The sequence below is a fragment of the Equus caballus genome, chromosome 12 (assembly GCF_041296265.1).
Source record: "Equus caballus isolate H_3958 breed thoroughbred chromosome 12, TB-T2T, whole genome shotgun sequence".
Lineage (NCBI taxonomy): Eukaryota > Metazoa > Chordata > Mammalia > Perissodactyla > Equidae > Equus > Equus caballus.
Genome location: NC_091695.1, coordinates 24,360,297 through 24,373,038, shown reverse-complemented (window position 1 = coordinate 24,373,038; position 12,742 = coordinate 24,360,297).

Here is a 12,742-nt window from a genome sequence, read left to right as displayed (position 1 = left end):
TGGCCTAATTAGTTTGGGGAGTTGGGGCATTATTCTTTCTATAGGAAAAGGCCAACGTTTTTAACATGTAGGGCTACCCAATTGAAGAGGTGGCTTTGTGTAGGATGATCCGGATTGAAGAGTGAGCAGAGGTGAGGGGACCTGGTAGGAGCTAGGGCAATAACCTGGGTGAGAATAAAAGTGATGACTAAACAATAATGAGAATTAATATGCATTGAGTTCTTACTATGTTTCAGGCACATTATGGGCATTATCTCATTTAAATTTCCACTACAGGTACTATTATTTAACCTGTTGTTACATTTGAAGGAACTGAAACTCAAGAGTTTTAATAACTTGTTCAAGATCAACAGCTGGTGTTAAAACCGACAAGTATCGTTGTACAAGACACAGGTCCTTCAACAGAGCAAAGATTTGACTAATAGAATTTCTTGAAGCTTCTGATTTTTATAAATTAATCTCCTGGGTTTGCCAGTTTTTGCTGAGTTGGAATACATTTTTGTTTTGCTTTGTTTTGTAGGGCAAGGGATCAAACCCCAAGAAGACAGGACCCAATGGACTGATAATGTTGGGAAGTGGCCCTTCCATTTTACATCTATTTACAAAGGCATTTCCATCCACAAAGTCAGTCTTTCTTTGCTTCCTGACCTGGATCAGGTGCAGGAGCTAACTTTCACAGCTGAATAGATATTGTCATCCAGGTAGTTTTGTTATTTAAAATTGCCTTGATTAATTAGTTCCTCTGGAATTTGTTTAGAGGTGAGGCAAATAATTTCTTTCAACTTTAGTAATTGCCCATCTCCTGGCACCCAATCAATCTTAATGATGCCCTAAGGCATTTGTTAGAGAGGATCAGTAGCCAGGTTGGGCCTTGGGGCCTCAGTTTCACACTGGTAAGAATAGTTTAAGTTGGCATTTTGCTGTAATGGTTTCTCTGAAGAATTAACTGCTGATTTTTCAGGCTTCAAACTCCTACTCCTATGTAGTTTTTTGAGTCACAGAAATGTTAGAAGTGAAAATTACTTTAGAAATTATCTGGGCTGAGCCCTTTCTTTGTGAAGTGAGAGAACTAATAAGTGGAGTGAGAAATTAATCTGCTCGAGTTCATGGAGTTAGAAGCACAATAAAGTTAAGAACTTAGTCCTCCTGATATTTAGGGCAATTACTCTTTGTAGGGCTCCGTTATAACAGCTCACAAAAAAGGAAAGAAAGAAGGAGGGAAGGAAGGAAAGAAATGAAGAACAAAAGAAAACTCAAATAGCCATAACACTAAAAGAGAATATTAAACATTTTACGATTAACTCATGACTATCCCCAAAGGACCTTCCATTAAAAAAATAAAGACAATTATATTCTTGTGGGATTTTAGAAATTTCTCATAGAGAAGTACAGGAGATCTTTTTGAAAGAGACTCAGTGCTTCCTGTTACTTTCTGATGAAGACAGAAAGGGGAGGGAAATAGTTTTGAGAATTCAAAGAAATAATGATATTTGTTCTCCTTTTGTTCTTTTTTCTTGCCAATCTTTTAAAAATTTCTCGGGATCATTCTTCTCAAAGATACTAGATTGATGTAATTTTCCGAGTGGATATACCTACACTACACACACACACACACACAGACACACACACACACACACTGGAACGAATACATGGCAGAGTAAACCTTATCCTAGAGAGGTCCTGAAATGTTGAAATGACATTTAAATAGTTAGATATCGCAATGCTAAGGTGTAATGTAAAAATAAGAGGGTTGAAACAAAAAAGGCATGTGGAATTATGCAAGAGTAATAGGGGACCCTGGTCTTACAGAATAAGCAATAATCAAGTCAAGATGAATTAAAAACTTGAAAATAAGACCTGAAACCATAAAAACTCCTAGAAGAAATCATAGGGGAAAAGATCCTTGACATTGGTCTTGGTCATGATTTTCTGGGATATGGCACCAAAAGCACAGAAAACAAAAGCAAAAATAAACAAGTAGATCTACATCAAATTAAAAAGCTTCTGCACAGTAAAGGAAACAGTCAACATAAGGAAATGCCAACCTATATATTGGGAGAAAGTATTTGCAAACCATAGAGCTGATAAAGAGTTAAACGTCAAAGTGTATAAGGAACTCAAACAACTCAATGGCAAAAATAAACAACCCGACTAAAAAATGGGCAAAGAATTTGAATAGACATTTTTCCAAAGAATACACAAATGACAAATAGGTGTATAAAAAGATGCTCTACATAACTAATCATAAGAGAAATGCAAATCAAAACCAAAGTGAGATATTAGCTCATACCTGTTAGGATGACTATTATCAAAAAGACAAAAGAAAACAAACATTGTTGAGGATGTGAAAAAAAGTGGACCCTTGTGCACTTTTGGTGGAAATGAAAATTGTTGCAGGCATTATGGAAAACAGTATGGAGTTTCCTCTAAAAATAGAAATACCATATGACCCAGCAATCCAACTTCTGCATATATATCCAAAGAAAATGAAATCAGTACCTTGAAGAGATATATCTGTGCTCCCATGTTCATTGCAGCATTATCCACTTTAGCCAAGATATGGAAATAATCTAAATGTCCATCAATGGATGCATGGATAAAGGAATTGTGATATATATACATATAGTTTTAAATATATAATTATCTATATATATTTTTAAAAATGAAGGAGATCTTGTATTTTGTGGCAATATGGATAAATCTGGAAGATATTATGCTAAGTGAAACAAGCCAGACTTAGAAAGAAAAATAATCGTGATTTCACTTATACATGGAATCTAAAAAAGTCAAATTTATAGAAGTAGAGAGTAGAACAGTGGTTACCAAGGGTGAAGAGGTGGGGGAAATGGGGTGCTGTTGGTCAAAGGATATAAAGTTTAATTTATATAGGATGAATAAGTTCTAGAAATCTAATATACAGCATGGTGATTGTAATTAGCACTGTTTTGTACTGAAATTTGCTAAGAAAGTAGATGTCAAGTGCTCCACCACACGCACAAAAATGATGATGTGAGGAGATGCACAGCTTGACTGTAGTAATCATTTCACTGTGTGTATGTAAACCAAAACATCATATTGTGCACCTTACATATATACGATTTTGTTAAATAAAATAAAATTTAAAAATGATGTGGAATTTTATTTTCTCCCTTTATTATAATGAAAAATGCAAGTAACTTCCTGTCTACATTTGGTAATAGGTATACTATTTATTGTTTGGTTTGTGCCTTCATATTGAAAAATAATGTATGTTCATGGTAATATTCCAATAAGGTATTCAAGTGAAGACACAATAAGAGATCTGGATCATCACAGTCCAGACCTCCAGCTTCATTCTCTAACATGGTTCAGTGTGAATACTTCTTCTGTTTCCTTCTGGAGGATTCTTGTCCATTTACAAGAATATACATGAATATGTCTTTGCACACCCAGGTAAATGGGAAGATATTTTATACACTGTTCTATGTATTGCTTTTTTTAAATTAAAAAATAACTAAGAGATGATTATGTTTCAGCACATTAATTAATTAATTAGCTAACAATAAATATTTATCAAGTGCTACTGTGCTAGGTGCTGTGCAGGGGCCTGTGCTAGAGATGGGATATAAAACATCAGTGAGCAAAAACAGATACAGTCCTAGCCTTCTTGGGGTTTATGGTTTAGGGTAGAGAGACAAGGCATGCATAACCACAGATGCATGTAAATTTTTCCGCATAGTAAATGGTATAAAGTAGGGATTCTGGGTCATGGATATTTTGAAGGGTATGGATTCTACAAAAAGCATTTAGAGCAGTAGACCCTGGCTAACGGAAGGTGCTTCTTGTTGGGCACATGTATGGATACACTAAACGTGGTATTACTTGTACACACCACAAGATGGCAAAAATTCTCCAAGAAAGGTGTCTTTTCCTTGCTAAGCTAAAGTTGAAGTTTATCTTTTGACTGTCTGTATATGGATAAATAATTACATAAAACAAACGTTTTAAACATATTCATAAACAATATCATTAATTATATCTGATATATTTATTAAAGATAAGTAAACTTTTTTTAATTCTTTATTTCTATTACATAAGTACATTAATGCATGCCTTTACTAAAAAGAGTCAAAAGCTCTGAAGTATACAAAGGAAAAATGAAAACTCCCTTCAATCTTAGCCTTCATGCTCAGCCCCTTTCAAATTCAACACTCATCTGATGATATAACAACCACCTTCTCCCAACTTTTTTAATAAACTGCATATTTTTAGAGCAATTTTAGTTTTACAGTAAAATTTATTGGAACATACAGACAATAATTCCTTTTGACAGATATATTTCCCCGTTTCCATTTCCCTGCAAAAGATATTGTATTGTGATATCTTCTTGCAATTTCACTTTCCACACTTAAATTAGCTTCCTTGAAGGTAGGGATTAAATTTTTGTTTGTTTTCGATTTTTACCAATTGCAATGCCTGTTTAGTTGTACGATTTTTAAAATATAATTGCTTGATTTTTAAATGAGTGACTAAAATAATTTTATTTAGGATGGGCTAGACAACATTACATTTATGTTCTGGAGTGCATCATCTGTCTGCTAATTGGTGACTTGGAGAGGCAGTTTTCTTCCTTCTTTTGCCGTTGTCATCGCCAAAGATGGCCACCATCTTTTGGTATAAGGGGAAGAGAGAGTATACACGATAGGGATGTTTGTGTATGGGGTTTTATTGTGTATTTATATCTCCAGAAAAAGAAATGATGTACTTCACTCTTGTTATATCACACTGGAGAGAACATAGTCACATGATCCTGGCTTCGCTACAAAGTGAACTGGAAAACACAATCTTCCTGTGTGTCCAGAAGAGTAGCAGGACTTGGTGAACATCTAGCCTGTCTATACTCAGTAGAAGTTAAGCTCCTTGAGAACAGGGACACTTTTTTCCTTTTAAGATAAAATTAAACAGAAGAACAAACCATTACCCTACAAATATTTGCTTCCATTGATGCTGTTAGTCACATGATTCTAGTCACTCTGCTTTGATTTGAAATTCTTCCATATGAAAAACAATAATTCTTCCTTTAGAATGTCTTCTTCCTCTCTTTTTTTTTTTTATCACAACATCCATATGAAACCTTAGTATACCCTTTCTTACTTCCTCTTCTTGGCAGTTTTCATAAGATTTACCTAGGTTTCTTCTTCTTCTGGATATGATCAATATGATAAAATGAGAATTGATTTTCAGATTTGGCTGACAACTCTTTTCAGCAGTCAAATCTAGAAAGCCGGATTTCTTTTTTTTTTTTATTGGTACCTGAGCTAACATGTGTTGTCAGTCTTTTCTTCTTCCTCTTCCTCTTCTTCTTCTTCTTCCTCTTCTTCTCCTCCTCCTCCTCCTTCTCCCCTCCCAAAGCCCCCTAACACATAGTTGTATATTCTAGTTGTAGGTTTTTCTGGTTGTGATGTGTGCTAAACCACCTCAGCATGGCTTGAGGAGCAGAGCCATGTTGGCACCCAGGATCTGAATCTGCGAAACCCTGGGCCACTGAAGTGGAGTGCACAAACTTAACCACCTGGCCAAGGGGCCCGCCCCTAGCAGGTCAGATTTCTAAGGTCCTCTAAAGGAAATTTCATCAAGTTTACCCTTTGTTGCCCAAATTCCTTTGGTAAAATCCATTTCAGGAAGTGCTAACATCACTTTAGAATGCTTTAATTTTGAAGGATACAAATCTGAAATCTGTAGACCAATGGCTCTGAACCATGGATCCTCCTGAGAATCTAATAGACCCTCTTAAACACATAAGCACACAAGCAAGGTTTCTCCTGAACATTTTCATGGGGGATCTCGTACACTTTGAAGCCTGTCTGTGTTCTTCTTAGTGAATAATGGACCCAGATTTAGAACTCCTGTTCCAATAGAGATAGAGAAAACCATTTGGGTGAAAAAAGGAGGATAGAGGACAAAGTTCTATAGCACTTATGATATACAAAATGTATTGCTAGGTATTCTGATGATACTGGCTCTGCCATGAATTCCCTTCATGGTCTTGGGCAAGTCTTGCAACTTCTGACGATCACATTAAGCAATTGCTTTGCTCCGTAGTCATGACAACTTGAACTATAAGCAACACAAGCAGTCTTTCTATGTTGTTCACTGTTGGATCTCTAGTGACTATCACATAAATTGTCCATAATCACTGTTCAATCAGTATTTGGCCTGTGGCCTAAATGGGGTCTGAAATATTTCTGTTTGATTCTTTATCTGATTTTATTTAAAATAAGTATCATGAAAATAAAAAAAGGAAAGTTGCCCCAAAATAATTTCATTTATTCATTCACTCATCTACGAACACTGAGAAAGTCCTCCTTCCACTACTATTAGAATGAAGCTGAGGGAGGAGCTCCTGCTAAAGGATGTCCTCAGGACACAGATATCTAGAAATGTGGCCTTTATCACATATTCCTGGTTCATGGTATACTATGGGCAATATAGACAAGAGAGATACAGACTTCCTAAATGGGTAGAAGGAGTTTTATCATTTGTCACACTCTCTTCAGCTTCCTGCCCTGAGAAATGAAGCTATTTCATAAGGGTGCAGTGCAGAAGAGGAGGTAACCATTCATGAATACAGAAGGTCTTTATTACCAGATGAAAACAGATACCAGGAAAATGTCCACTGATGTGAATACACTAACATAGGAAACAAAACCAACATTTTCTAGTATATTATAATAAAGTGTTTGATTGGAATGGATCTTGTAAAATAAAACAAAGATCGTGAATTGCTATACAGAATTTCCACTATGTACCAGTTCCTACATATAGCTAATAAGAAATTAAGTATTGAAAGGGGTATAATATTTTCAAAACTTCATTATGGTTATTCATCGTTCATTCATAAAGCATGCTATTTTCACAAAATCCATTGGAGAACTTCATCAATTTTCTCAAAGGCTTTTCTTAACTTGTATACCTCAATTCCCTTTGAATCTATATTAAAATGTAATCCATATTGGTTTTCCCTCAATTGCTAAATGGACACATGTCAGATCTTCAGAGTGCAACAGATGTATCTGCAATTTGAACGTTTATCTGACTTGACTATTCCACTGTTGTCAATTTTCATTATGTCTGAATTGCATTATCAGAGGATAACATAAACAAATAAAAATAAACAAAATTTTGACCTTCAAATAAGTTGGCTTCTTGGTTGATCATGTTGTGTATTGTGCAGCCATGAGGTATGTCTGAGTGTTCAGAATTTTCTAAGTTGTCATTTCTTTGAACACATTTTGTGTTTTTATCTGTTTCTTAACATAAATACATAATAATTAGGATTTGGATCATAAATACACATTATGGAACCTCTATTTTTATTCCATTTCTTTACTCCTCCAGGCTTGGTATCTCTTGCATTTGGGAATATCGCAACAGTCCCCTTTTTTTTGGTGGATGGCTGATGCTATTGCCAACTTTTCTCCCCACTCTCAGGTTTCATACTCCCTTCATAGTACCAAAGGGTGGAAAATTATGAATAATTAGATAGTGATTGTACGTTACCAAAAAAGCTGTAATTTCTGAAAATTTAGTGCCTATCTCCCCCAAAAAATGATAAATAAAGCACATCAGTGTTCAAAATAGAGAAAGTAAACAACAGCATTCATATTAATTCTAAATGTATATATTGATTATTACGTGTTCTACACAAGGTTCTAAACTTTAGATTTCCTAACTTATTTACCAAATTATTGAGAAAAATGTTTAAACACAGTTGCCACACATTTTCTGTTTTTTGAAGCAATTTCATTTCTTAAACAACTATTCTCTCTTACACCTTTTTCATTTTTCTCAGTTGTATTATGCTTAGGAAATTTCCGCACTGCTCCTGACAGGTTGTTATGTCTTTGAATTATTTGAGGATTGAATGAGATAATAGCCATAACATGCTCAACACTGCACTTGGCATTTAGCAAGCACTTAGACTTAATGACCATTCCTTTATTAGGATTTGAAAGTTAGGGACAAGTGTGGAGCACACCCTGAGTTCTTGGATTAACTGTGCTTTGTATACAGTGTAGTGGGTTGGCTATCACCCGGTACAAAGTGGGGAGAGTGATTAATTCTATTTATGCAGATGTGTAGGGAATGTCAAATGTTTTAGGTTAACTCTTAACTTGAATTTTTGGCATGAATAGGAGCAAGCCGGGTGAAGTAGTCTTCAAAAGCATTGCAAGCACAAGGAACAGTATGCAGACATCTAAAGAGACGTGGCCATGGTGGAGGTTTTTCTAGATGACAGCACAAGAGTTCTGAAGGTCTGCTCCATCAACAGAATGATGGTGGCAAGTATCAGAAGATGTGGCTGGAGAGGAAGGCTATAATTTACGAGCCTTTTGTGTTTTGCAAAGAAACTTGACTCGTTATCTTGTGAAGTTGCCATATTGGCCTTGGGTTGTTGAGAGGAGCAAGTGATTTATGACAGGGTCACAAATGTCTGATTTAGTTTATACTTGTAGAAGTGCAAACAACACAGATTAACCTGTCCAGTCACTTTTTTTTTTTGAATCTCCCCTACCATGCAAGAGAATCTAATAAATTGGAGAACACAGTCAGTGAGTATGAATCTGTTTCCTCTTCTCATCCTTCCAAAAACTGGCCTCTGGACCTTGGTGCCTGACACAGTTGACTGAGTGCCTCTGCCCTCTTTCAATTCCTGTGTGGTCCCTAGCAATCCTAGGTTCTCTATGATGTTCTCTGCCTCTTGCCTTACATTAATTTCCTTCCGTTCTGTGCTTCAAGACTGAGCATACATGGATGAGCCTTGGGAGGGTTGGATGGAGGAAGGGATGTCCAATCACACCTGGTGTGGTGGTACACTCTAAGTCACAGTATAGGGGTAACCTGTAGGTTTTACATAGAATCAAACATACAGCACTTTGTCTGACACAGTGCTGTTTCTTCCTTTTATTTCCAGGACTCAGATATGAATCCTTGACTATTCCTTCAAAAGGCAATCTTTTTTTGTTGACAAACAAAAAATTGTATATATTTAAGATGTACGTGATGTTTGATATATGTACACATTGTGAAATGATTATCACAACAAGGCCGATTAACACATCCATCACCTCACATAGTTACCATTTTTTTGTGAGTGGTAAGAACACTTAAGATTTACTCTCTTAACAAGTTTCAAGTTTACAACACAGTATTATTAGATATAGTCAAATGCTTTATATTATATCCCGAGAACTTATTCATCTTAGAACTGAATGTTTGTACACTTAGACCAACATCTTCCTACTTCCCCTGCTACCTAGCCACTGGCAAACACCATTCTACTCTCTGCCTCTAGGAGTTTGACTTTTTTGATTCCATATATACATGAGATCTTACATTATTTGTCTCTGTGAGTCTGGATCATTTTACTTAGCAACATATCCCCTAGGTTTATCCATGTTGTCACAATTAGCAGGATTTCCTTTTTTTAAAAAATTTTATTTTTTTATTAAGGTTATAAAAGTTAACATCCTTGTGAAATTACAGTTGTAAATTATTATTAGTCATGTTGTAGTTACGCCACTTCACCCCTAGTGCCCTCCCCCCACCCCCCTTTCCCCTGGCAACCACCAATCAGTTCTCTTTGACCATACGTTAACTACCACCTATAAGTGGAGTCATACCGAGTTTGTCTTTCTCTGTCTGGCTTATTTCGCTCAACATAATACTCTCAAGGTCTATCCATGTTGTTGTGAATGGGACAACTTTGTCCTTTTTTATGGCTGAGTAGTATTCCATTGTATATATATACCACAACTTCTTTATCCAATCATCAGTTGCTGGGCACTTAGGTTGGTTCCATGACTTGGCTATTGTGAATAATGCTGCAATGAAGATAGGGGTGCATAGAGCTTCTGAAATTGCTGATTTCAGGATTTTAGGATATATACCCAGTAGCGGAATGGCTGGGTCATAAGGTATTTCTATTCTTAACTTTTTGAGGAATCTCCATACTGTTTTCCAAAGTGGCTGCACCAGTCTGCATTCCCACCAACAGTGTATCAGGGTTCCCTTTTCTCCACAGCCTCTCCAACATTTGTCACTCTTGGTTTTGGATATTTTTGCCATTCTAACAGGAGTAAGGTGATATCTTAGTGTAGTTTTGATTTGCATTTCCCTGATGATTAGTGATAATGAGCACCTTTTCATGTGTCTATTGGCCATCCATATATCTTCCTTGGAGAAATGTCTGTTTATGTCCCCTGCCCATTTTGTAATTGGGTTATTTGATTTTTTATTCTTGAGTTTAGTGAGTTCTTTGTATATTATGGAGATTAACCCTTTGTCAGATAAATAACTTGTGAAAATTTTTTCCCAATTAGTGGGATGTTTATTTGTTTAAATCCTGTTTTCCCTTGCCTTGAAGAAGCTCTTTAGTCTGATGAAGTCCCATTTGTTTATTCTTTCTATGGTTTCCTTCATGTGAGGGGTTATGATGTCTGAAAAAATTCTTTTGAAGCTGATGTCAAAGAGTGTGCTGCCAATATCTTCTTCTGGCAGACTTATTGTTTCAGGTCTAATCTTTAGGTCTTTGATCCATTTTGAGTTTATTTTAGTAAATGGTGAAAAAGAATGGTTGATTTTCATTCTTTTCCATGTGGCTGTCCAGTTTTCCCAGCACCATTTGTTGAAGAGACTTTCTTTCCTCCATTGTAGGCCCTCAGCTCCTTTGTCAAAGATTAGCTGTCCATAGATGTGTGGTTTTATTTCTGGGTTTTCAATTCTGTTCCATTGATCTGTGCATCTATTTTTGTACCAGTACCATGTTGTTTTGATTACTGTGGCTTTGTAGTATGTTTTGAAGTCAGGGATTGTGATGCCTCCAGCTTGGTTCTTCTTTCTCAGGATTGCTTTAGCAATTTGGGGTCTTTTGTTGCCCCATATGAATTTTTGGATTCTTTGTTCGATTTCTGTAAAGAATGACATTGGAATTCTGATTGGGATAGTGTTGAATCTGTAAATTGCTTTAGGTAGTATGGACATTTTTCCTATGTTTATTCTTCCAATCCATGTGCATGGAATGTCTTTCCATCTCTTTATGTCATTGTTGATTTCTTTCAAGAAGGTCTTGTAGTTTTTGTTGTATAGATCTTTCACTTCCTTGGTTAAATTTATCCCAAGGTATTTTATTCTTTTTGTTGCAATCGTGAATGGGATTGAGTTCTTGACATCTTTTTCTGTTAGTTCGTTGTTAGCATATAGAAATGCTACTGATTTATGTATGTTGATTTTATACCCTGCAACTTTGCTGTAGTTGTTGATTGTTTCTAATAGTTTTTGTATGGATTCTTTGGGGTTTTCTATATATAAGATCATGTCATCTGCAAAGAGCGAGAGTTTTACTTCTTCAGTGCCTATTTGGATTCCTTTTATTTCCTTTTCCTGCCGAATACCTCTGGCCAACACCTCCAGCACTATGTTGAATAGGAGTGGTGAAAGTGGGCACACTTGTCTTGTTCCTGTCGTCAGAGGGATGGCTTTCAGTTTTTCTTCCTTGAGTATGATGTTGGCTGTGGGTTTGTCATATATGGCCTTTATTATGTTGAGGTACTTTCCTTCTATACCTATTATATTGAGGGTTTTTATCATAAATGGATGTTGGATCTTGAATGCTTTCTCTGCCTCTATTGAGATGATCATGTGGTTTTTGTTTCTCATATTGTTAATGTAGTGAATCATGTTGATTGACTTGCGGATGTTGAACCATCCCTGTGTCCCTGGTATAAATCCCACTTGATCATGGTATATAATCTTTTTGATATATTGCTGTATTCGGTTTGCCAAAATTTTGTTGAGGATTGTTGCATCTATATTCATCAGTGATATTGGCCTGTAGTTTTCCTTCTTTGTGTTGTCCTTGTCAGGTTTGGGGATCAGGGTGATGTAGGCTTCATAGAATGTATTAGGGAGTGCTCCATCTTCCTCTATTTTCTGGAATAGTTTGAGAAGGATAGGTATTAAATCTTCTTTGAATGTTTGGTAGAATTCTCCAGAGAAGCCGTCTGGTCCTGGACTCTTATTTTTGGGGAGGTTTTTGATTACTGTTTCTATTTCTTTACTTGTGATTGGCCTATTCAGATTCTCTATTTCTTCCTGATTCAGTTTGGGTAGGTTGTATGAGTCTAGGAATTTATCCATTTCTTCTAGGTTTTTCAATTTGTTGGCATATGTTTTTTCATAGTATTCTCTTATGATCCTTTGTATTTCTTCAGTATCTGTTGTGAAATCTCCTCTCTTGTTTCTAATTTTATTTATTTGAGACTTCTCTCTTTTTTTATTTAGTGAGTCTGGCTAAGGGTTTGTCGATTTTGTTAATTTTTTCGAAGAACCAAATTTTTGTTTCGTTGATCCTTTCTACTGTCTTTTTTGTTTCAATATCATTTATTTCTGCTCTAATTCTTATTATTTCCTTCCTTCTACTGACTTTGGGCTTTGTTTGTTCTTCTTTTTCTAATTCCGTTAGGTGTCGTTTGAGGTTGTTTACATAAGATTTTTCTTGCTTATTGAGGTGAGCCTGTATTGCAATGAATTTTGCTCTTAGCACTGCCTTTGCTGTGTCCCAAATAATTTGGTACGGTTTGTTTTCATTTTCATTTGTCTCCCGATAATATTTGATTTCTTCTTTAATTTCTTCAATAATCCATTGTTTGTTCAGTAGCATGTTGTTTAGTCTCCACATTTTTGGCCCTTTCCCAGCTTTATT